The sequence below is a fragment of the Vicugna pacos genome, chromosome 14 (assembly GCF_048564905.1).
Source record: "Vicugna pacos chromosome 14, VicPac4, whole genome shotgun sequence".
NCBI lineage: Eukaryota > Metazoa > Chordata > Mammalia > Artiodactyla > Camelidae > Vicugna > Vicugna pacos.
This window is the reverse complement of record NC_133000.1, coordinates 51,893,053-51,918,253: the sequence shown is the minus strand read 5'-3', so window position 1 is coordinate 51,918,253 and position 25,201 is coordinate 51,893,053. Positions and strand designations below refer to the sequence as shown.

Below are 25,201 nucleotides of genomic sequence, written 5' to 3'. Positions count from 1 at the left end.
TTGGTTTCTCTTACTCAGCCATACTTGTTGTATAAGTGGACCTTTGTTTCTTATAGCAAAGGATGTATATTCCATTTCTGCTAGGTTTTCATAAATTCTCGAAGGCTATGAGTGAAACCTCTCTGGCTGTCAGGTATTCACAAATAACATAAGCCTCAGCAACAAAATAGTTAGCCTGAAGAAATTACCATCTGTAATCATTCACTGCTCTCATTAAACATAATCATAGTTTTAACACTGTATTTGAGCAAAATATTACTGTTCAATATGTTTTCTTTGTTTTTTCATCTTTTGTACTTTTAGCATAAACATATTACTCATGAATATTTTAATGTGTTAAGGACTGTAAAATGTATGTTATTTTCTATGTAAGTATCCAGATGTATTACTTACATTATACCTTGTACCCCAATTTATAAATGACATTGGCTGAGTATTTTCACAAAATTATTATCATCATTTAATAAATTCCTCATAGAGCACAACCTTTAGTTTTAATATCTTTGGACACTTTAATTTGTGAACGGATATTTAACAGATCTGAGGTGATAAAAATAGAAATTGTTGGGGAAATTTCATTCATTTGTGATTAAATTGCAAGAATCACATATTTCATGACAACATGTATCCATTAATAATATAAACATCTTGGCGTATATCATATATAACTTAGAATCAGAAAGATATAAACACATTTTATAATAATAAAATATTATTAAATGCATTTAGTAGAAATTTACTTGTATTTATTAAAACACATTGGTTCTATCATTTAAATTATGACTGGAAATCACTTTGAGGTAATGTGTTCCTTTTCTTTCCTTCTTATATTTAACCATTTCCTACCCAGTCCCCATTCTCACTTGCCAGTAACCCAGCACTATTAGTCTTTGTGTTTTCTTGTCTCAGGGAAGGTATGTGGGAGGGCTAAAAGCAGAAATCGCCTCTGTGAATCCTAATTAACATTTCCAGATTCCACCTGTGATAGAAGAGAAACATTAGAATGCAGAAATGATACATTTGCTTTGAAAAATCTAAAAAAGCAATGGTTAACTTAAAAGAGGTTTCTACTGGTTTGGAAAAAGAGTTCTCTGGGACCCAGGACCCAAAGTTCCTGGATACTACTTGCCTTACATGGCCACATCCAAGTGCAGATGACAAGGTTCTAAGAAGAGAATGGTAATATGGTTCAGCTAGGTAGTTAATGTCCTGGATTTCAGCCATTACAACCTTGAGAAAAAAATTCAGTGTTTCAAACATGCTATAAAAGCAGTGGAAATTTGCCAGTTCTAAAGAGGATAGAAATAATGGAAGATACAGAGGACTGGAGATAAAGGAACACTTCCCATCCACCAAACTCACTCATTCTTTAATACTTTATAAGCCTTAGATCCTTACTATACACCGTTGTGATGAGGGGGGAAAAAGCTATTTTGCTATTTTGAGTTACTGCCTACGCATGACAGCCCTGCTCACACCCAGAGTTTGGACATTTAGGTAAGAATGTAAACTTAGGATTCCTGCTGCAAGGTCCCACTTTGCTTTTCTTGGGGCACCTTTTAAAATAACCAGTTAGAGTTGATCCTCAAAAAGTTAGTGACCTCAACCCTAACCACTTTATTATTACAATAGGTGCTTGCAACCCTGCTCTCCATCTCCTGCTCGCTGATGATCTGGGTCAGAGGACTGCCCTTCTTCCATTTTATTGTGACAGCTGTCCCCTTCTGGAATCTGTAAGTAATAAATCTTGTGACTTTACCTCCTTTGTTGAATATATTGAAACTGAGCCTTCGATCAAAATGACCCCAGTGGTTTCACTTCCCCAAAGTGAGAAGTTGGATGCTAAGGGAGCTACCTGTCAACCCTGTGTGAGCACTTGTGCCTCCTCTTTCAGAAGGTCATAATCTGCATATTCTTAATTTAGTACACCAGGTACTGTGCTGCTTCCTGCCCCATGCCTGAACACAACTGCCTTCTCAAAAGTTATGTCTTTGTATGCTAATTTAAAAAAAAAAGCATGAGAGATGAATGTTTCAAGTTGTCCATGCCATTAATTTATGTATAATTTATTTTATATAGGCTAACTCTAACAGCATTTTATGGCAAAAATGCAAATTCAAGTACTTTTGTTACTTAAATTTAGTGAAAAGAGCATACATAGGATTTGGAGTTAGAAGACATCTTAAATCTTGTCTCTGTTGCTTTTATCATGCCTTATACAAGTTATTGATCGTCTCAGACCAGTTTCTCTACTCATAAAAATTATGATAATGATTCCAAAGTCTCTTATGTGTTTTGAGAATCAAATGATTTAGTGAATAATCTATTAATTTCAAAAGGTTATTATAAATCATCAAGAAGCCATATAAAGTCATAGAGAATTTCAGTAATTAAAGACCTATTGTTCTAAGAGAAATTTTCCTATAAAATCATTAGGGAAAAGAAACTATACTCACAGATGTAAATGATTTATGAAGAAATACTTAATTACTAATATAGTACATGCCATTTAAATTAAAATGTGGATAGTATTTATTTAAATGTATTATGATTCCAAAATTAATTTAGCATTTTGAGTTTTATTGATATGATGATTCACATAAAACATTAAGATGAAACTTCAATAGAGTAAAATTGCAAAAGAAATTTGTTCTCATTTCATGAAAAATTTAAGGAGCCCATCTAATTGAACTACAAGGATACAATGTAATACAAGAAACAGTTTACACCAGTTGGTAAATTCACTGAATTTCTATATTATGTATACAGTTGACCCTTGAACAATGAGTTTTTGAACTGCCAAGGTCCACTTAAACACAGATATTTTTCAATAGTAAATACTATGGTAATATACAATTCGTGGTTTGAATCCATGGATTCAGGGGAACCACAGATACAAAGGGTTGACTATAATTATACTAAATTAACCCCCTCTTTGCTCAAGGGTCAACTGTATTGGCATTGAAAACCTCAAAATTGTTAACAAATTATAATATCTTAAGTAACGCTGTTAAGAAATGACATCCTAAACTACATCTTTGATGGATGATTGTAACTTAAGATGTCATGTAAAACTACATTTAAATGGATTTTATGTAACAGTTCAATCAAATAAATTTTTACAAATGATTAGTTATTTGAATGAGCAGTGATTTTAAAATAGACTTATTATGTGGTATATGCTACACTGTTTTATACAAAAGTAGTAGTATATCAGAAGCAGATCTTTAATAAAACAAGTTTTTCAGTCATTAATGCTGTTTGTCTCGGAAACAGAAATTTTTCCTCTGATAGTTCAGCACTCAACAGTGCTGTGAACATATTGATCGGTAATCAACTGCTGACACAGTTATTTGGCTTAAGCCATATATTTACTGAATTGCAAACACAGCATTATGACAGGCATATATAAAACAGTTTTCTAGTACACACAAAAACTCATTACACACACTTTATCTAAATGACAATTTTATCTACAGTTTTCTTTCTTCAATTTGTTTAGTAAAAAGTGTGTATGTTAGTCACCAGAAAAATAACATATTGCTATAAATCATCTCCTAAAACAAAATTAATTTTGTATTTCCTCATTTATAATAAAGATCTGAGTAGATTTTAAAAGCCTATGAATAGCACATATTCTGTATAGCTTGATTTCAGAGCATTAGCATTTTGCATGTTAATTTGTCAGCAATATCTAAAAGTTGTGGGAGAACTTTTCTTTTATGGGGGATTTATAAATTTAATTAATATTGTAAAAATCGTTGCCGTTTTACTACTTTATATTTCATATATGGGACCAATTATTCTTCAATATTTTAGCACACCACTAAGCAAATATATAATGGAAAAATCATTAGCAAATATGATTTTGATAGTTTTAAGGACCTATACTTTTCTTATAGTTCATAATATGGTATCTTCTAAGGCTTATAACTAGAGAGGTGCAAGGTACATACGTTCATGTGCCAAGCACCATGCTTGGTGCTTAAGAATTTAAAAAAGGAAAAAGAGTATTTATACATGTAGTGTAGGATGACTTCTATATGTACAAGAAACAATATTGCTGTAAAGAAGACATAATTTGTTTCATTTTTCTCTTGATGGTCATGGAAGACCTTCCAAAAGAAGTGTCATAGGTTTTAGGTTTTACTTTGACTTCCATTTGTAAAGATGCAAAGAAGTACATGCCATAAAGCAGGAAATACATTTTTGAAATTCCTGAATAAATGATAACATTGTTTTCAGAGTTTCCTGATCATATCTGACCACGTTTTCTACTACTTGACTGTGTTCATAATTCAAACAAGTACATTATTGTAAAATGCCCTATAATTTAATTGCACATGCACGTAATTTTAAATGGCACTTGCTAAACTGTATTCTGAAAAGTGTTTCTTCCAGGAATGATATTAAGTGCTGCATACATTTTAGCATATGATACATGAAGTGTCACAAAAATATTCCAAAAGGAAATAGTAGATAATTACATATTTTAGAAATTCTTGACCAAATGGCAGAAAAATATGAGAACTTACTGGAAACAAAGAAAAACCAAAATGAATTGCAAGTTCAGGGGGGAGGATATAGCTGAAGCACTAGAGCACATGCTTAACATGCATGAGGTCCTGGGTTCAAACCCCAGTACCTCCTCTAAGAATAAATAAATAAACAAACCAGCAAACAAACAAACAAACATAATTACCTCTGCACTCAAAAAAAAAAAATAACCAAAATGAATTGCAAGTTCAGAGATGTGAATACTTACTGGACCTGGGGTATCTGCAGATCTCTTCTGCCTTTGAACCTGCAGTTAATGCATTACACAGACGATGTTGTGGTCTTGTGTGGGATACCAGATGAAGCCTAGCACTCAAGCACTTCCAGTTTTTAATCTAGAGATTAGAGGAAGAGGATTTTAAATATCTAATCATATTGCTGGAGAAGTAAATAGATCATTGGGAGGAGGTGGTATTCAAAAAAATAAATAAATAAAAGGGTGTATATATTTCAGAGTTGTTAAAAAACACAAATCAAGAAGACCAAAGAATTCCAAGCAGGTTTAAACTAAAGAAAAACTACTTCTAAACCTGCTCATGAATATTAAAAGACAACATAACCAAATTAAATTAAATCAAATAGGAGATTGATTTAACTTAATTAGGAGGATGTAGTAGTGCAACTGCAGATAAAGGTGAAAATATCTCTCAAAGTGGGGATTTTGAGGGAAAGCTACACAAATGTTACCTGACCCTCATTAAAAAATGTATTATTGAAATGTATGGCATGTCTGAATGGGGTCTGAATCCCTTTAAACAAACAATTGGGAAAAGGAAAATAGTGTAAATCTGTCCTTCATCCTGTTCAATATAGCATGCAAAATGGTGAGCCTTTAGAATTATTTAAACCCACTCAAGTAGCTAATTTAAAACAATTTGCCCAGAGGTGAGGGACAATTGGGAAATTTTGACTAACTAATTAACCAGAACTAATTACAAGAAATGTCTGTAACAAACACTTCATTGACTGGAGCCTCTGGGAAAGGCCCGTGACAGCCAATCACCATCCACTGCTGTCATTTGATGCAGATTCAAGGTACATCCTATTTGAAAGGGCTTGTCATTGAATTTTCATTGAAACTTTCTCTATTCTGGAAGAATATAACATATTGTGAACCGAAATAACCTTCATGTCTTGGGCTATGACAAATTCCATTCCCAAAAGAATGAAAATGCACAAATTTCCTTTGTTAACTGAATACGCGTTCAAAAAACATGACGTTCGTGACCACTGGAGTATCAGGGACTATATGAGCTGGTGGGTACCTTACTTTTTGTCTGTACCAGCATTAGATACCCCTCAGGATTTACCAAATCCTATGGCCAAAGGGTTCGCTTCTCATGATCAGTTATTGAAAGATGCCAAATAGTGTACATGGTTTACAGAAGGTAAATCAAAGGCAGGTAAGTGGTCCTTGGTCTAAAAAGCAATTGCAATGCAAATAGTTGATAGTCAATTGGTCAGACCACAGCTAGCAGGAGGCCCATAGAAAAATACATTCACTACAATCAGGCAGCATAAATAGCCACACATGTGGCTACACCCACAAGAGACTTGAGATAGAGATTTAACTGAGTTTTGCCCTTGATTTATTCCCCAGTCCAGGACAATATCTGAATAAGCAAGGGCCACTCTAGTTTGGAAGGCCAATAAAATACTAATGTGATTCAAATGTAATGTGTTTGTAGTGATTTTTGTCCAACTCAGAATGTAACTGCTATTTGGTGTATATTTATGTTGTAATTGATGCAATTAATTTGATTGATTTAACAAAATGTACAATTCTCTGGTCATCAAATATGTTGGGAGATTAAATAAAAATCTCCACAGGATATTCTTCTAATGAAAGCTGACTGGCCAAACCAGGAAGTAAAGTTAGTTAACAATCATTTAATTCTTACTTTGAATCAACTTTTCATAAAGTTCAAATTTCTATAGTTGAAGGAAGTAAAAGTAGTCAGTCTGGGGCATGATTATCAGAACACTTGATCTAGAACATTTATATGGTAAATGTTAAGCATATCTTTAAAGAAATAGCTACACCTCATTGGAAGATGCAAATAATTAGTATGCGTCCTTTTGTTTATTTTGTTCTCTAAATAGTGCAAAGGTTGTAGAAAAAATAATAGCAAGAAATTTAGAAACAGAGTCAGCAAGATGGATTTTGTAAGGCAGGTTAATTTCCAGGTGGACTGGGACAGTGTCCTGCTTATCTCTAGTGATTCTTCAAATATCACTTATGAGTCTTAGTCAAGATAAGGACCAATTGGCTAATTAATGGTATGTAATGAGCTATTTAAAGTTAAAAACTCCCCTGGCAACACCCAAGGCAAGCTTGTTTATCAGTATTTTATAGTTGGTATAGCTGATGAGTGCAAACTATATTATAAAGTAAGAAAAACAAATACAAAAAAGAAATAATTGGTTAATAGGTACATAAAAATGCATATCTGCCATAGTTCTAGTTTTCTATAACTTTTCTATAACTTGTAAGCCCAAGATGCTATTTCATATATTTTTCCAGTAATTATTTCATGTTCTACCTGCCCACCTCAGCCTACCACTACAGTAACACTTTTCCCTTATTGTTGGCTCAGTATCCTCTAGGATATGACTAAATGTTGATATATTTTCATTAATTTGCCTTGAAAATAATGTGCAAATCAGCTTCTTTCAATACAAACCACTTTTGTTTTGTTATATCTTTACTTACTACTTCTGCCTAATTTGTTCATTTTTAGTATTCAAGCCAACATTCTCTTCTGTGGGTGTATATTCTTTCATTTCACCAATTTAATCTTTTTTTTTCTTTTACTCTGCACTCCTCACTATTATTTTCGTATAGATTACCTATAATATTGCTTGCATTTTGTATATGCTCAAATCTCTGTGGGTAAAAAGGGGCTTTCAGTTTACTTACATTTTTCATTCTGTTCTTATTTCAGGCTTCCTTCTACTCCTCCTTTATTGCATTCCAGGCTATTACATTATATAATTTTAAATATTTATTCATGTCACTATTTTAAACAATATTTCCCCAAATAATATAGTACCAGTTTCTATGTTTTCACATTTATTATAAAAATTATTTTCTAAAAATAACTACAGATAAGTTTTAGATTAAGTGACTTGCATATTATCCATGGGGAGCTCATGATGTGAAAAATGCAGATTGTAAGAAGTAAATGCTTTATTTATACAGACTATATATTTTCCCTTTGCTGTATTTTCTTTTGAGATTATAGAGTTAATTTAAATTCTTAAATTTATATTTGAAGAATCTATAATTGATAATATATCTAAACCTCTTACCAGCATAAATAGATCAAAGAAATATAAATCTGTCATTTGGGGATGGAATTGGGAAATTCAGCCTGGCCATTTGCCACCAAGTTACCAAAACAACAAGAGATGAGTTTGGAAAGAGAGATTCAGAAGGCTTCCCTCCCTTCCCTCTCTTCTTCCTTTTTACCTTCCTTTTTTCCTTCTTAAAATTCAATCCACAAAGATTATTCACAAATTTAATCCTTATATAAACACTGAAAATCCTTTCTTTTTCCTCTGCTTCCTGAGTACACAAGATCTCTATATGAAGAAGCATATACAGACACCTGTCCTGTTTCAAGCAGTATTACATCTATGGAAATAATATCTCCTGGATATGTGCAGTAAAGAGGGATATGACCAAAAGAAATATGTCAGTGGAAAAAATATTGGGGTGTAACTTGTGTGGGAGATAGAAACACAGTATATGCTAGTGGTCATTGAAATTACCTGCTGGCTCATATTTCACTTGGGCATGTGTTTTTTCCTAAGAGATTCAATGAAAACTTTGGTTTTTACTTTTATTTGGCTTTAAAGTTAGCTTTCAATAAGTTAAAAACAATTCCGAAATCTAGAACGGCAACCATCTATTTAATTCATGGTTTTAAGGCTGGATGATGGGCTGGAATGAATTGGATCATTCTGAAGCATGACTGACCTTGGCTGGGCTCACTGCTGGGCCATCTGGAGGCTGGCTTATCAATGATGGTTCTGCTGAGATGATTCATCTCTGCTTACTGCAGTATCTCATCCTCCAGGAGATTATCTTTTGTTATTATTGTTCAGATGGTGTACTAGCCAGGTTACAAGAGGAAAGCAAAGGCATGAAAGGCCTCTTATAGCCCAAGCTCATCTAGTAAAATGTTGCTTCCACTATGTTTTAATGTCCAAAATAAAGTCACAATGCCAGACCAGATTTTAGGAATGGGGAACTAAATTTCTCCTGTTAAAGGGAGAATTACATGAAAATGGTTACATGTGGATAGGAATTTATGGTTATTTTCACAGTATACCACATCCTGTCTTAAGCTGCTTTTCTTGACCAATTACTTTCTTATAGCATGTCAACAAAATTAGATTGAATTTTTAAAAAAATATTAGAATTTAAATTAAATCAATTTTTAAAATTGTAAAAATATTTCTCATATTGTCTTCATACCAAAATGTTATGTAAAAATTATTAATTTGTCCCTAATGACAATACATCCTAATTATAAGGAAAGTAGATAGTAATATTTTAATCTAAATCTGTAGTATAGTGGTAAACTCTGTGCAGTTGTTTTTAATTTAATGTTCATAGATAGATCTGGGTCTTAGTAAAATTCTTGTGGAGTAAGGTAAAAATTTTTAATGAATATTCATTTTCTGAGTTGATGGTTTATAGTCAATCAGATTCTTGAGTCTCCTACACAGAGTACATGTGTTTTGGGAATCTTTTCACTCCTAGAAAAAAATGCATATTTTATTTGAATATCAGTTGATTCATAATTTATATGTAGGTCTTAGTTTTTACCACAATTTGGTTACCTCACGCATTTAATTGATCATTACTTGTTTGCAGTTACCAGTACCCTGCATACTGAATAAGCAAATTATTTAAAAATATTTTAAAAGTCTGAAAAATGTATTATGATACTAGCAGACTGGTATTATGATGAATATAATGTCTACTCAAAAAGCATCCTATTCTTGGCTTCCTATCTGATAACAGATACAGGGTTTCTCCTAAACTAAGAGATGATCAAGGTCTGCATTGCATTAGAGCCTTTAAATTGTAAAGACTCAAAGTCTGATGGCAGATGGCATGCCTGCTGAGGAATTCAAGGGCACTGATGAGATAATACTGGAGTGACAACAGAGTCTTTTTGCTCAACATATGTAATACTTGATATGAAGAGATTCTAAAACTGCTGTTGGCATTATTATCTTTGTGATTAAAAAGGTGAATATTCTGACTGCCTCTGTGGTTATCTGCCAATTATCTTAGAAATTGGGAAAGGGAATTACAAGTGTAAATGAATTCATGTGTAATCCCTAAATTTAGATCTTAACTATATTTGAATATTATAATTTAATCAAGCCACAGTTTTCACAGACCAGCAAACCCATGTGAAAATTTTAATGAGTAGAATCACTTAAATATGAAAAAAATTAGAAGAGATATATGACACAATTATGAATAATCTCATGGTGAATCATATTTTTAAACTAACAATGAAAATTAGTTACACTATATGTCTGTGCTATCTGTTTTTTAAAATATCTTAAAACATTTTATAGAATGTAGGGAATATGCAGAAACAGAGGACTTCCTGGTCGTGGAGGAACTTGAATGGACCAACTTTATTACACTTTAAATGTACACTGAGACTGCAGTGCTGAAGTATAAATATTTAGTATAATTTTATTTTTAAAAACATGTAAATTCCAAAGGTATGTTAGAGCTGTCTTATACTACTGCATGTGAAAGACCATTGTTAAATATCTGCGGCCTCTGTGAGCCAGTTAATTTTGTATTGGTTGCTTGCAGTTTGGTTTGTTTGGGGTATTTTTACCATGGAAATAGCAAATGCCCCAGATCAGTGTTTGATTTTTCCATCTAGAGAAGGTTATTAAACATTTACCAGCATACCACTGCTTGTAAATTAATCTTTTAAATATGTTATATGCCTTTTTAAACACTTTCCTTCAGTCTCTGCTTTTATTCTCTCTTGGTTTTTGTGAGGTGTTTTTAATTTAAAAATTTATAATCATACTAAACTGTATATATATATATATATATATATATATAAATTTTAGACAAATATAATAAATACACAAATTAAAATGTATTCTTTAATATCTGGTGAAAATATATGTAAATATATTTTGATATTTTAATTATTTTTAAATCATTTTTTTCTGATGCTTCTATAACATAAAATAGAGATCCAAGTGACTAGTCACCAGTTTTGTAATTATAGGACCAAATTATGGAATAATTGATCATGTGGTTAAAATAAGAAAGACACTATTTCTCATAGTTTAAAAGGAAAAATATATCACACATCTGAAATACCCCTGGTGAGAAATATCTCACCTCCATAAGTATTCATATGCTCTGTAGTTTCTAGCTTGTATAGTTGCATTATTGCTGGTCATACTGATGTAAAAATTGCTTTCTGGTGCATTTACTGTGCAAGCTCAGACAGTGTCATGACAGAACAGTAAAGGGTGAATATTTATAAGTATTTTATAGCAAGGAAAGTAAGATTTTTCTAGCAAAATAAACCGATCCACATATGCTATATTTTTACATTGTTTGATTTGTTCTCCTAATATTTTGTCTAAGCTATTTGTGCATAGCTTCATAGTGTCATTGACAGTTTATACCTTTTTCCTGAAAAAATATTTTCCCCACATGTACAACAGTTTATGAACATTTGAGATAATCTGTTTTTAGATTGCATATTTTTCCCTTTAAGTATATCTTTATCTTGTCCTTTCTTAATTGAAAATTTTTAAAGTCTCATTCCGTTTATTTGCAGTTTTGGAAATTTTTGTTTGGTTAACTTTTGAGATAGACGTGTTAAACAATAGCTTTCTTGAATTTTACTATTTTCATCTAAATTTGAATAGTTGTTACTACATAATCACTGTCTTTTCAATTGCATGCAGATTTAGATATATCTTTCCTTAATACCTCAGTTACCTTAAAAACCTATATTATCTTGCTAAATTCAGTTTAATAGAACATGCGGATATCAGCAATATGTAAAAGGCAGAAAAAGAATTATAATTTGAAAAATACTTTAACAGGAATATGCCCTTTAAGTATATGCTTGGAATTTGTTTTAAGTTTGTATGGGAATTCAGAGATGAAAATATTTTAATATTTTGTGCAAGAAGAAATAAAAAGATACAATTTATATCCTCAGCCCCCAAGTAGCAATGATCTGAGCATCAGATGGGCTTGTGTGATTGTTTTCTGAGGGAGATCAATTTAACTTTCCAACATGGTATATTTTTTTCTGCCAGAATGCTTACATTTTGTGTTTCGTCCAAAAAATACCACTCCTGTTTCATTTGCCTTTGGCTTTCTTGAAATTTATTTCCTCATTCGGTTTCTTTTGATTGAATATTTCTCTCTTTATATCTCTATGATGTATAGATATTCTTCCAGCATCACCTTAATTTACCTAAGCCTCCAGCTATGTGATATTGTTTATTCTTCTTAGTTCACATCACACTCTGCTATACAAAAGTTGATTATTTTACTCTTATATTCTCCTCACATGACTGAAATCAGATTAAGGCATCATCAAATTATAAATTTTTATTGCTAAGGATACAGTATACTGTTCTCTATAATGCTGTTTTAGGGACAGCTTACTTAAGGACTTTGTAAATAATAGGTGACCAATGTCTATTTTTATATTTAGTTTTTTTTTTCTTTTCAGTACTTTTCTGTCCAGTACTTAATGTTAAAATTCCTATATTTTTTTCCTTTGATCTCTAGGAAATTTTTAATAGAATTTTGAAATCCCACTTAACTTTTTCTCAAATATTGTAACATAACACATTCTGTTCTGTGAAAAGAACTTATTCACAACTTATTCACAAAGGTGCCTTAAGATGAAGCTAATCATTAAAGAAAGACAGATACCTTAAAATTTCAAGGTTTGGTATGAGTCTTTCACAATAACAATTTCAACAAAAAGAGAAAATGATTCAAAAGCAACAACATAAACCTCTAATGCATTGTGAACTAATTCTTCTTTTTGTCATAATTTTGTTGTTGAATATGAAATATTTTTACTGTGATGGGGTGTGTCTGACCTGTAATGCACCCACAGCAATTTAAGCAACCATTGTTATATAAATTAAGGGATGCTGTGATGGTGAAAGGAAGTGATTCATGCATGTTTACAGTAGAATTCCAAGATGTTTGCCTTCCTCAAGCAAGCCTTTTTCCCCTCTACAATAAAATAATACTATTCCCTGTCAGAAAAGAGAAATGTACTTTTCAGAATTTCTCAAAAAAGATAACCCTGTGGGAAAAATACAGTTAAGCTATATGGTGATTTATTTTCTGTGTCTGATCTTATGATGTAGTATAATTTTTTAAGAAAGCACTTTCAGTTAATCAATAAATCATTTAAATACTCTAATAAATATTATCCAATTAAAATCAGTATAAAATATGGTGTGATCATTGATACAACGTGAAAAGAAAGTCAATGCAATTGAAATATTTAAAGTATCAGTACATATATTTCTTGAGGTAAATGATACTCTCTGGGTGATTATTTTATGCTTCATCTTTTTCTTTTGACATAGAAATAATTATTAGAAAGACTTGTATCTGCTACTTAAGAACAGAAACAGAATTATATGTGCTATATGTATATATATATATACATTACATGTGTGTGTGTGTGTATGTGTGTGTATGTATATATATATATATATATTCCATGGTATCTTCTCATGTGTTCTGTGTTTTCTGTGTATTGGTTGACAATAATAAATCCCTATATGCATGCCAAATTAATGATCTTAGATTAATAATAGATAACCATGCTGGTTAATAGTAAATAAACTCTTCGGGAGCATGTTTATGAAAGTTGAGTCTCTAATTGCACTAATCACAATGACTGCTATCAATTAAATATTAGATAAGAATGTTTTCATTTTTCTACAAGTTGACAATTTTAATTAACAAAATGATTAAATATATAGCAACAGCTATGCTTATAGGCAAATTGTATAACCTGAATTTACAAATATACTAAACAGTATATTCAATTTCACTGGCTACAATCTTTAGCACTGTCTATACTATCAATTTTTACAACCCTTTTTCCCCTTCTCCCTCGAGTCCATTATAGTAAGTCTTTTGACTCTAAAACATAAATGAATCATGCTTTTTAAGGTCATCTACAGCTTCTGTTTTTCCAAATTCAATGGCTATTTCTCAGCCCTTTTTATTTTTCTCTTCATCTTGAAAAATGTTCTTCACTTGACTTTAGGGCAACACATAATCCTGCTCTCCATGTTAACCTTTAGCTGCTTTGCCTCAGTTCTATTTGCTAGGTCTTCTTCCCCATTAAAGCCTTTAAACACTAGAGGAAGTCAGAGCTCAGTCTGTGTGATTCTTTTATTCTCTGTCTATACTAACTTCCTAAGTGATCTTATTTATATGCTTTTATGTGGCTTTGATATGTGCCTAGAATCCAAACTTGGACAAGAATTGCATGTTGAATATTTAATAGACATCTCTAACATAATATGTTTAAACTCGTGTATTTGCCCCCCCCACCAATCAGTTTTTTATTATTCTCATCTCAGAATCTGCTAATGGGAATGGAAACATATTACACTTATTTAATGATCAACATTTAATAAAATATTCTGGGTCTCTCTGTCTCTCTTTTTCTCTCTCTCCTTTAGAAATTTGAAAATGAAAGGAAGAGACAAAAAGAAAAGTAGATTATCAGGAAAATAGCAATGATAATACTATTACAAATAATCATCTTGATGGAACTAAATCAGAGAATTTATGTCAGAAAATCCTTACTTCAATTTTAAATCTGTCAATAAAAATCACGATGATAGTTATAACTGAGAAGTAAACAGAACATAATATCTATTGAATATATAATATATACCAGACCTTCTTTTAAGCATGCAACATGGATTAGTTTACATAATTCTTGAAGCAGCCAAATGCGGAAACCAGACACAATGATACGATGTATTTCTTCAGACCATTTAGATTTTCCTATAATACACACAGTAGATGAAATTGAGAAATATAATACAATACATAGGAAATGTCAAATCAAGTATTTTGCCACTTATATTTGGGCCAAGAGGGAGATACAGTTTTTTTTTTTTTTCCCCAGTGGAAGACCATCTCTTACTGCAGCTTTAGTTAAGTTTTGAACTGAGAAACATCAATGCAGAAAAAAAGAATGGTGGTTTCCAGAGAATGAGGGGAAGGAGGAGATGGAGAGTTGTTGTTCAATAGATGTAAAGTAACGGTTACACATAATAAATCAATTATAAAATTCTTCTGTAAAACATAGTATCAATAGTTAACAATACAGACTTTGTGCACTTTAAAATCTAAGAAGGTATATGAGAAGATATGTCAATTCACTTCATTACAGTAATCATTTCACTAGATATATGAATATCATTACTTGTATACCTTAAATATACACAATTCTTTTTTTATTATTTTAATTGAAATATAGTGGTTTACAATGTTGTATTATTTCTTTGGGGAGATAATTAGGTTTATCTGTTTATTTTAGTGGAGGTACTGGGGATTGAACCCAGGACCTCACAAATGCTAAGCATGCACTCTACGACTGAGCTATACTCTCCCCCAACATTCTTATTTTTAAAAGTTGCATCTTAAAAAAAAATTAAAGGTAAATCTCATGGTATGTATTCTTATCACAAAACAAAATCAAACCAAGCAAACAAACAGAAACAAAAAAACAGAAATCTAAGGGAGGATAGTTCTGGTGGTGATGGATATATTTATTACTTAGATTGTGGTGATGGCCTCATAAGTATATGTACATGGCCAAACTCACCAAATTGTATACCTTAATATGTGCAGTTTTAAAAATATCAATTATAACCTCAATAAATCTGTAAAACACACACACACAACAAAAAATATCTTCCAGATCACATGATATGTATTCTTTCCTACTAAAAAAAAGCAAACGTAACAGTTTTCTAAGGATACTTTTAACTCACCATTGTTATTCCAAGTAAACTAATTTTAGTAATCATTCAATAAACTTCCTATCTATAAATTCACTAAAAAGTCTTATATAAGGTCTGTAAATTATTACAAGATTATAGTCTCCTGGAATCTTGGTAGTGAAGTCACAAAGAGTATCAGTTGGAAAGCACATATATAGTATCAGTTGGAAAGCACATATATAGTACTTCTGTGGATTAAATTTTCTTTAAGACTTCTTTAAGACTATGCCCAGACTCTGCTCTTACTTAGCTACCAAATGGCAACCCCACTATCTACTGTATGCTTGGAAATAAAGATTGGTATTACATGACTATCACTACTTAAGTGCTCAATCCATGTTAATATATTAAGCAGCTAGTACATATTCAATACTATACTTACACAGCCCTATATAATGTATAAAATGCATAAGCAGCTTGTAAATACTCTGAGCCATAGATTCCAAGAATGTATTAAATGACAGCATTGGTTTTCATGGGACTCTGCAATAGACATTCTGTTACCAATTTCGGAAGATAGTATTTTTGCTTAGGAAAAAAGACTATATATAATCTGTAATTTATGAGAATAGCCAAGACATAGACACTGGGGAGAACACCAGAAGGAAAGATGGATTAAATTAGGGAGGGCTCCAGAGCAAATCAAACAATATATAAAGTTTCAATTTAACTTGTAAGAAAATATCCAACACTTTTTAGAATATATGTGTGGTTACTATCTCTGTAGAAGGAATAGATAATTATTATGAAGAACCTACTCAAGGGAAACTGCCCATAACCATTCAGAGAAATTGGAAAGAAGTGCTCTGAAACAAATAAGGGACATCTACAGACTCTGTAAAGCACAAATAGTGTGGTATCTAAAAAAAGATAGCTGAACCTGGGAAAATAGGAACTATGTTTAGACATATTTTCATTGTTGTTTTACCAAAAATGAATTATGCAAGTTTAATAGAAACAAAGCTCTGGAAATGAAAAACCAACTACCAGTCAACAGAATTTTCAGGAATATAAATGTATATAGTAATACTGTAAATTATAATTTTCCTATTTGTTAGCCATATGGAAAAATAATGGTTGTGCTTTTTTTTTTACTAAGATCTAAATCAGTCTTTGATACTGATGTTTTAGAGATAGATGACAGATAGATGGAGAAATATAAAGAAATAGATAATATGGATTGAGTTGATTCAGATATGGATTGATTCCCTTCGTATTGTCTGATATTAATATTTCATATAACTATGGTAAGACTATCAAAACTAGGAAACTACTGATCATAGTTTGATTTCACCAGTGTTTAAACCAATAATTTTTCTCTATTATAGATCCTATCTCAGATCATGTATTGCATTTTTTGGTAAAGATTTTTATCCCCAATGAGTGGTAGTTCTTTAGTCTGTTATTTTTCATGACCTTGATACATTTGAGTATTGTCAGATGCCTTGTAAAAATGTCACTCAGTTTGGGTTTGTCTTATGTTTATTGTGATAGAGGCCATGGATTTGGTTGAAGGAGAATACCTCACAGTCACTATACCTTTTATAACACATGTATCAGAAGACACATGATATTGAGATGTCTCATGACCACTGGTACTAACCTTGATTCCATGTTTAAGGTGATGTATGCAAGGTTCTTCAATACAAAGTCACCGTTTTCTTCTTTAGTATTCAACAGATATTCTGGAGGAATCACATTTAAGCTGTGAAAGTATATCATTTATAAACACTTATTTACAAATTTTACAATTCATCTGTTATGTTGCTGGCAGAAATTATCATTGGCTGTTCTAATGGTTATTTATATTTAATCTCATTTCTTCTATTTTTGTTAATTAAAACTTTTCTATAGAGAAGTTGTCTTTTTTCCCTGTTTATTTATTCAAACATTTATTTATATTAGTATGAACTCATTCATATTTATTATCTATTTTGTCCTTTGGGTTATAATCAAAACTACCATTATCTATCATTATTTATTTGTAGCTCAAGTTTTTTCACTTTTGAACAATGAGAATTATATAAATATATACACATATGTATCTGATATTTCTGAATCTAGGTGTTCATACTCATATCTGTAATATCTGTAGTTTCAAACCAGAACCCCACAGGATTTATTACTATTCTATCAAATTAGTAAGTATGTAATGGTAACTGAATTTGGTTTTGCGTTGCACTTCCCTAATAGCTAACAATGCTGGACGTTTTTATATACATATGTGCTATCCATACACTTTTGGATAAAATGTCTGTATAGATCTTTGTCCATTTTGAAAATTTTAAAATTATTTTATGATTATGTAGCTTTAAGAGACTTTTATATATTCTGGACACAAATTCTTTATCAGATGTGATTTGCAAATATGATTCTCCTAATGTGTAACTTATCTTTATATCTCTTAAAAGTTTCTTTCACAGAGAAAAAATTACCATTATTGATACAATTTGCTGTATTAATTACTTTCTTTTATGATTCATGATTTGGTGTTATACCTAAAAAGTCTTTGTCAAATCCAGAGTGACATAAGTTTTTGATTATATTTCCTTCTGAATATCTTATATCTATACCATTTATATTTAGTTTTAAAATCCATTTCAGTTAATATTTATATCAGATGTTACCTATAATGTGAATTTAATTATTTTGATATAGACATCAGGTTTTTCCAGCAGCATGAAAATGATAAAAAGACTACGATTTTTCCACTGATTTGCTATTGTACCTTAGTGAAAAATCAGTTCTTTACATTTGTGTTTATCTATTTTGAAATTCTATAATCTGTTCCATAGATCAGTGTTTCTGTGTTTTTACTAATATGTAAGTCTTGATTACTGTAGGTTTATATAGAGTCTTGGAATTGGGTAGTGGAAGTTCACTCATTTTGGTCTTTTATTTTAAAGTAGTTTCTATTTTAATCCCTTTCCATATAAATTTTTGTATCAGATTGTCAATATCTATAAAAAAGCTTTCTGGGATTTGAATTCGGATTGCAATGAATCCACAGATAAAATTGGGGAACATTAACATCTTACCAATACTGAGTTTGATTATAATTGCACACAGCGTATTTTTCCATTTATTTAGACCTTTGATTTCTGTGAGCAATTTTTTTATTATTTGGCATGTGCATCTCATACATATTTGCTTGATTTATTATGTTTTCTTTTTTGGTGCTATTGATTTTTCAATTGTTTTAGTTTGTTAGTATTTTCAATTAAGTTTGAATTCCCTAGGCTCCCTTTGAGTGAGGTTCCATGTAATGAGTATATCAACTAGACTGGTCTGGACTTGCTCTCAGGGGAGAGAAATGTCATGCCAAGAATTAGTTAAAATGGATCTTGAATTTTCAAAATTGGTCTGTATACACCACTACTTTTGTCTGTCTTACACAAGAGATAGCCTCAAATAGATAATCTTTTCTAAGAATGGTTACATTGAAACATCCATCTGCCTTACTAAATTGTGTAGATTAAGTGGTGAAGAAAGTAGGATGTATATGCCATGTTTCTTCGTTAATTCATCTGCTAATGGACATTTATGTTGTTTCCACATCTTAGTTATTGTGAATGGTGCTGCAATGATCATGAGAATGCTAATATCACTTTGAGATCCTGATTTCAATTCTTTTGGATAAATCACAGAGCACAGTTGATGAGAATATGGTATAATAGTTCCTCAAAATATTAAAATAAAACTACCACATGATCTAGCAGTTCCACTTCAGGGTGTTTACCCAAAAGAATTGGGAAGTTTATTTCAATTTTCCCTATTTTCACTTAGCCTTTAAACCTATACTAACAGATAGGATGCTTACCTTTCAGTGTGAGGCCTCATCATTCACCGAAAGAATTAGGCCATTTAATATAAAACCCCAGTGGATCTTCTTATGATGCCCTAACCTGACCTGTGGAGAGTCTTTGCATTTTCAATTTTGGAAGCCGTGGCTCTGCCAGCATCCCATCCTCATCACAAAAAAACTCTCAAGAACTGTAATGGATTGCAAATTTTACCCTACTTTCAAGCTAGCATTAGGCCATCATGGTTTCATGAATGTAGATGATTACTCAAGACTCCTACATCAGAGACAAAGACTGTATTCAGAGTGGTATCTCTTGCTCCTGAATGGTGGCCTAGGTGGATGCTATACAATAAATAACAAAAAGAATCCTAAACTGCAGAAGCCCCAATATTTTATAAGGCGTTGCAGGCAAACTTGCCCACTCTTTGCCATGAAGGGAGACACTGTCTTTATTATACTAGATGGCAAACAAATCTGATTTCTACCTGAATCAGTCAACTCCAGAAAAAAAAAAAAAAACTCTAACCTCCAAGGCTGTTTGCTATGCAGTCATCCTTGGAAAGATCAAGACTGTTAGTCCCTTTACTTATAAGACTTCGAGAAATGTGAGAGACTTAAGGAGTATTGTCCTAACACAAGAACCATTTCTCACAAAGACCACTCTTCCCCATTCAACCCAACCCATTAAGGGATCCCCCAAAGGAATAAGCATCATGTCATTTTGACCTACCAAGTAAAATCTCTAACAGACCATGTATGATTTAGAACTCCCTGTGAGACAGGACAAAGTTTTATTGGACCTCCATCATGGTTCACCCTTCCTCTTTTCAGATGTTGGTCCCTAATCTCTAATCAACATGTAATACCTTAATCCATGCTCCATGTATGCTTCTAGAAATCTCATCCTGTGACAGGCAAATGTATCCCATGTTATCAGTAGCTTTAGACCTTTGAGTCTACATGCTCTACTATATTAAGTCTATTACCACTCCAACATACACTTTCTTTATTTTTTTTTTTTAGAATTCTACTGTATCAATTATTATTTCCTTTCTGGGTAATTTGCTCTTGAATTACATTTTTCCACTTCTCGTTGACTTTTTTCTGTTGTTATTATTTGTTTGAAGAGACAAAGACAATAAAACATATAACTGCCTGCCATGTTTAACTGAATATTTCTACCCTAATTTTAGTTTTAATGTGTTTTTTCAAAGTCTTAACTTTTCTGTATTATTTCACAGAAATAGACTTTCTTAAAATGAATATGTAGTATTTATTGTCATTTTCAACAATGAATACCTTTCAAGGCTATTTTCTTCTTATATTTGTGTGGGAGTCTCCTCCTTATATGCTATTTAATAATTGAATTGATTTATATTTAGGTTTTTTTCCCTATCTTGTCTGTTTTATTTCATTCTGTGTTCCTTGGCTGTGCTAGCAGATTCCTTAGATCATGCTTATTGTTAGGAAGAACAAGCCTGCATTCAGAGGCATCTGGCATTTTTGAACCCTCTTGCTACTACTGTGGCCTGAGGCTGTCTACTTTAAGAGTTGCCTGAGATCCAGCTACTGCAGACAGTAGCCTGAGACTCTGTATCCACAGAAAAGCAATAAACCTGAACTTTAGAAATGGGATTTTCATTCACATTCTCTGAATTTTTATGTTAAAACTATTTGTAAAATAATATTTAAATCAAGTTGAAATTTATCATTTTAAACAAGAACTGTAATTATTTATAGTTTTTTTAAAATTTACATACCCTTAATTCCAAACTGTGGAATATATATATTTATCTCACTATATATATCTGACTAATAAATATATGTATATAAAACATATATATGTTATATATCAATAAAATTGAATCTGTGAACTATTATATAATTAAAGTGCTTGCACAAATTATACATATATCTTAATTCATTTGATAGTTTCCTTGTGATAATCATATGTGTTAATTTAAAAACTTTATATGTCTCAGGAATTATCTTCCTACTTATGTTTAAATTATTTTAAACCTTCTACTGCCGATTTATTATTGGCAATAAAAACAAAATGGTAACTTAAAGTGAGTAACATCACTTTTGTATTGAAATAATTTATAGTAAAAATTCTATTTGCTTCTAAAAGTACTTTTTGCAATGAATAGAAACTGTTCAATTAATTTTAAAAAGTATGCTTTTGCTTAATGCTTTGTGCATAGTGGGTGAACAAAGATTCGCTTATGCTGTTGTCCAAAGTACAAGAAGAATCCTTAGTCATGTTAATATAAAGCAAGAAGTGTTTTGTTTAAATAATTTAACTTGGACTATAAAGCAGAGAAATCCAAGCTATCTTTAGATAACAGTTAAAAAGCGAAGGCATTATGACTTATTAGGCTCATATTAATTTGGCTCTAAGATTTAACATAACAATATACACAGTCATAAATTATATATTAACTCAAGCTTTATTGTCAAACAGTTGCTGTTAATAATACACTGATGATTTTCCTTTCAAATACATATAAAATTTGTAATATCTTGAAAATATAATGCCACAAAAATTTTCAAATCATTTTAGTTACATGTATGATCATAGTAAATATTATAGGAGCCTATTTTAGCTATATCTTTTAACAAAAGTTCTAAGTATGTTACTCTGCCAAAGTGTAGTCAAATTACCATGTTCTTAGAACAATGATGGATTTTGAAAGTCAAGTAGTAAATTACAGTTTCAGAAAAATTCCAAAGAGAAAGTCTTTCACAAATAATCAGCAGCATTTAGGTTCAATAAAGAACAATGTAAGAGTCTAAAAAAAGAATAAATGTCAAAATGATGGGCAAGCTCCTTAGATACCTACATAATTTCTATTTTTAGCTGTTCTAAAAGAGATAAAAGGTTGCTAAGATTAGGTTTCTTTTTCAGGCAGCTTTCTTTCCCTAAATTAGCTAGATATTCAAAACCCTCTAAAGTACATTTTAGAACTTTGTTCTTAGTGCAGTTTCCTATGTAATACAAATAAAGATGGTCTCATAATGGAAATGTTCATTAATTAATTAGTGATTAGAAAAATATTTTTGGTTATTGTGTTTGAATATGCCATTTGATGTGTATTTGGTCTTTATTATAGACATCTGTCTCTTTAGTCTGTGTGGTATATTTTCATTTCCATTGCTATCAACATAATTGAAAAAGGAATTAAACAGAAGCCAATAATAAACCATAGTCTTTGGTAAATAACTTAGATTCCTATTTCAGTTTCCTTTGTTTCTCTTATCTGATACCATTCATTGAGCAAATGAAAATTCTGCCAATATTGGAATTTCTCATCTAATATTCCAAAACCTTGCAGCCACTTTTAAGGAAGGAGATAGAACTTGTACAATTAAAAAATGACTGAAAGTAGCAGTTAGATTCAAATGCTAATCCCAGAGATGCAGGGAACATAAACCTGGAGATGAAGGTGTGTAGGAACTTTTAGCCCTTGCAGTCGGGAGATTTATTACAACTTCCTGCAGTGTAAATTGAAGAAATCTCTTCATCTTTTCTAATGCTCCTGAACCACAGTTCCCCACACTCTTAATTATGGGCATTCTCTTTCTTCCTTGTTAATTCCTCTGCTGCTTCTTGCCTCTTTTCTGATCCCACTGTTCTGCTTTTCTGGCCGCTCTCTTTGTGCTGCCATTTTCCTTCCATGTAATTTCTCCTTACTGTTAAAGGAAAGCCATATGAGTAGCCTGAGACAAATAATAATAATAATAATAATAATAATAATAATAATAATAGCAAAGGTGCAGTTTAACTTGAAGAAGCATTATTTTTATTGCTTAAGTAAATGCATTACAGTAACATTATTATTATATAATCCTGTTTATTGGTCTTAGGAATTATTCCATGTATTAATCTCTGTGTAGTTTCTTCAGACACTGTAGGCGGTCCACACAAAAAGACCCTAAAGTGGTTGTGAGACCAGTAAATATGACAGTGATTTTTTTATTGGCATGATTGTGATTAGTATTACCTATTCTGATATTAATATCATATTGAGGCCTATGAGATGAAGGCCAGGAAAATTAAATTTCCTGTAGCACTCTTGAGCAAGGAAACAAAATGAAAAATGAGAGGCCAAAATGACATGATATGGGTCAAAGTGGAATATTACTGAAACCTGAGATGGTAGTCAAGTAGCCAGCTATTTAAACAAAACAAAACCAGATTAATTTTTAGTGTTGTTTTATTCTAATATACCTACTTGGTTTGAGGCAAAATACAGATTAGAAATCTAAATGAACAAAAAATTATAACAAATAAATATTTTTGCAAATTCTTTCTAAAATGAAAATTACTAGATGGCAGAAAAGCTTATCAAATATTGTTGATGTGATCTTGGAATACAGTTTAAAGTGTTTCATACACTTAGAGCCTGTGTAGCATGCTCATTAATACACACTGTAATTATGAATTGAGAAAATGTAGTAAGAAAACTTATGATTGTTCTGACATAAAAAACAAAATAAACTCAATAGACTCTAAGGTAAATGTTTAAAGAAACAATAGGAAATAAACAGTCTTGATGTTAAAAATTTCTTAAGAGTCACTTTAAACCATCCTGCTATCAGAAATGCAAAGTTACTGAATTCTCAAATGTGACAGTGTAACAGAAGAAAATCATGTTTCATACTGAGTTGCCAAAAAATAGTACACGGGACTTTTATAAATAGTTTAATTTTAAATATGTTCTCCTTGAAATAAGGATATGAAAATTTTGTTTGTGACCTTTTTAAAATCAATAATAAAAAATTTAGTACTAGGAACATTATATAAGATAATATTACAAGATAAAATTCAAATACAAGATAATACAAGATAAAATTATCAAAATGATATTACATTAAAAATAATTTAAAAATCTGAATATTCACCAGTTATTTTAAAAGAGTAAGTCAATATTCTTGGTTGCATATGTCTACAACATTGTGAACACATTTATATGGTTTTGCATTCAATTATCCAATACAGAAGAACAAAACTTTACATCTGAAGCAAATTTAATGATCTTTTGTGAATATTTTAAATACTAAGAATGTTAACATGCCAATAATTATTTGTACTGATAACAATTATGCTGGAAACCAAGATTGCCATAGAAAATAATATTAATTTTATCAAAATAACTCAATTATATTATTTCTGTTACAATTGTAAAATTGTACTCATATGAATATATTGCATAATATTTTATTGTCTAATTACTGTAATTTCCACCAAAGTGGATACTGGTTATTAATATTTTACACTAAACCAGTCTGAATTTCTCATAACTTATCTTTTTTAAATGATTGATATTTAAACATATGCACTTATAACTAAATATACACAGAAAATGTAGAAGCAAAGTCTTTTACATCTGACTATTCTGTGACTATTCTGATTGTAAAAGTGTCTTAAAATTTCCATTTAATCAAATTCTTATAGAGTAAAAAAGTAGATATAGTATGTCCAGCAGTATGCAGAAAAACGTGATACATGTTTGAATATTTAAAATGAAATGCTGTCCTCAAACACCTTAGAAACTAGCTGGGAAAAAACATATAAGCAAATGAATTGGATAATGGCCTATTTAGCATGTGATATAAGTAACACTTTTTTTTTTTTTAATTGAATTCAGTTTACAATGTAGCAACACTTAATCAAGAGTCTCAGGGAAGTACCTGTGGTGGAAGAACTCCCTTTTGGTTACTGCCATCTAGAGGGCTCTAGTGGAC

At 31.2% G+C, this 25,201-nt stretch overlaps 1 long non-coding RNA gene across 2 annotated transcripts; it reads right to left on the bottom strand.

Annotated features, from left to right (window-relative positions):
- Positions 1 to 758: 758 nt before the first annotated feature.
- LOC140685532 (uncharacterized) lies at positions 759 to 25,201 on the bottom strand. Of its 2 annotated transcripts, none has more exons than XR_012058788.1 (5): positions 25,148 to 25,201; positions 17,252 to 17,333; positions 14,537 to 14,644; positions 4,766 to 4,892; positions 759 to 979 (listed from the first exon to the last, which is right to left on the bottom strand). It is a non-coding gene; the product is annotated as an uncharacterized lncRNA (long non-coding RNA). The 2 variants fall into 2 exon arrangements; XR_012058787.1 differs by having other exon boundaries at positions 17,252 to 17,353; positions 25,148 to 25,197.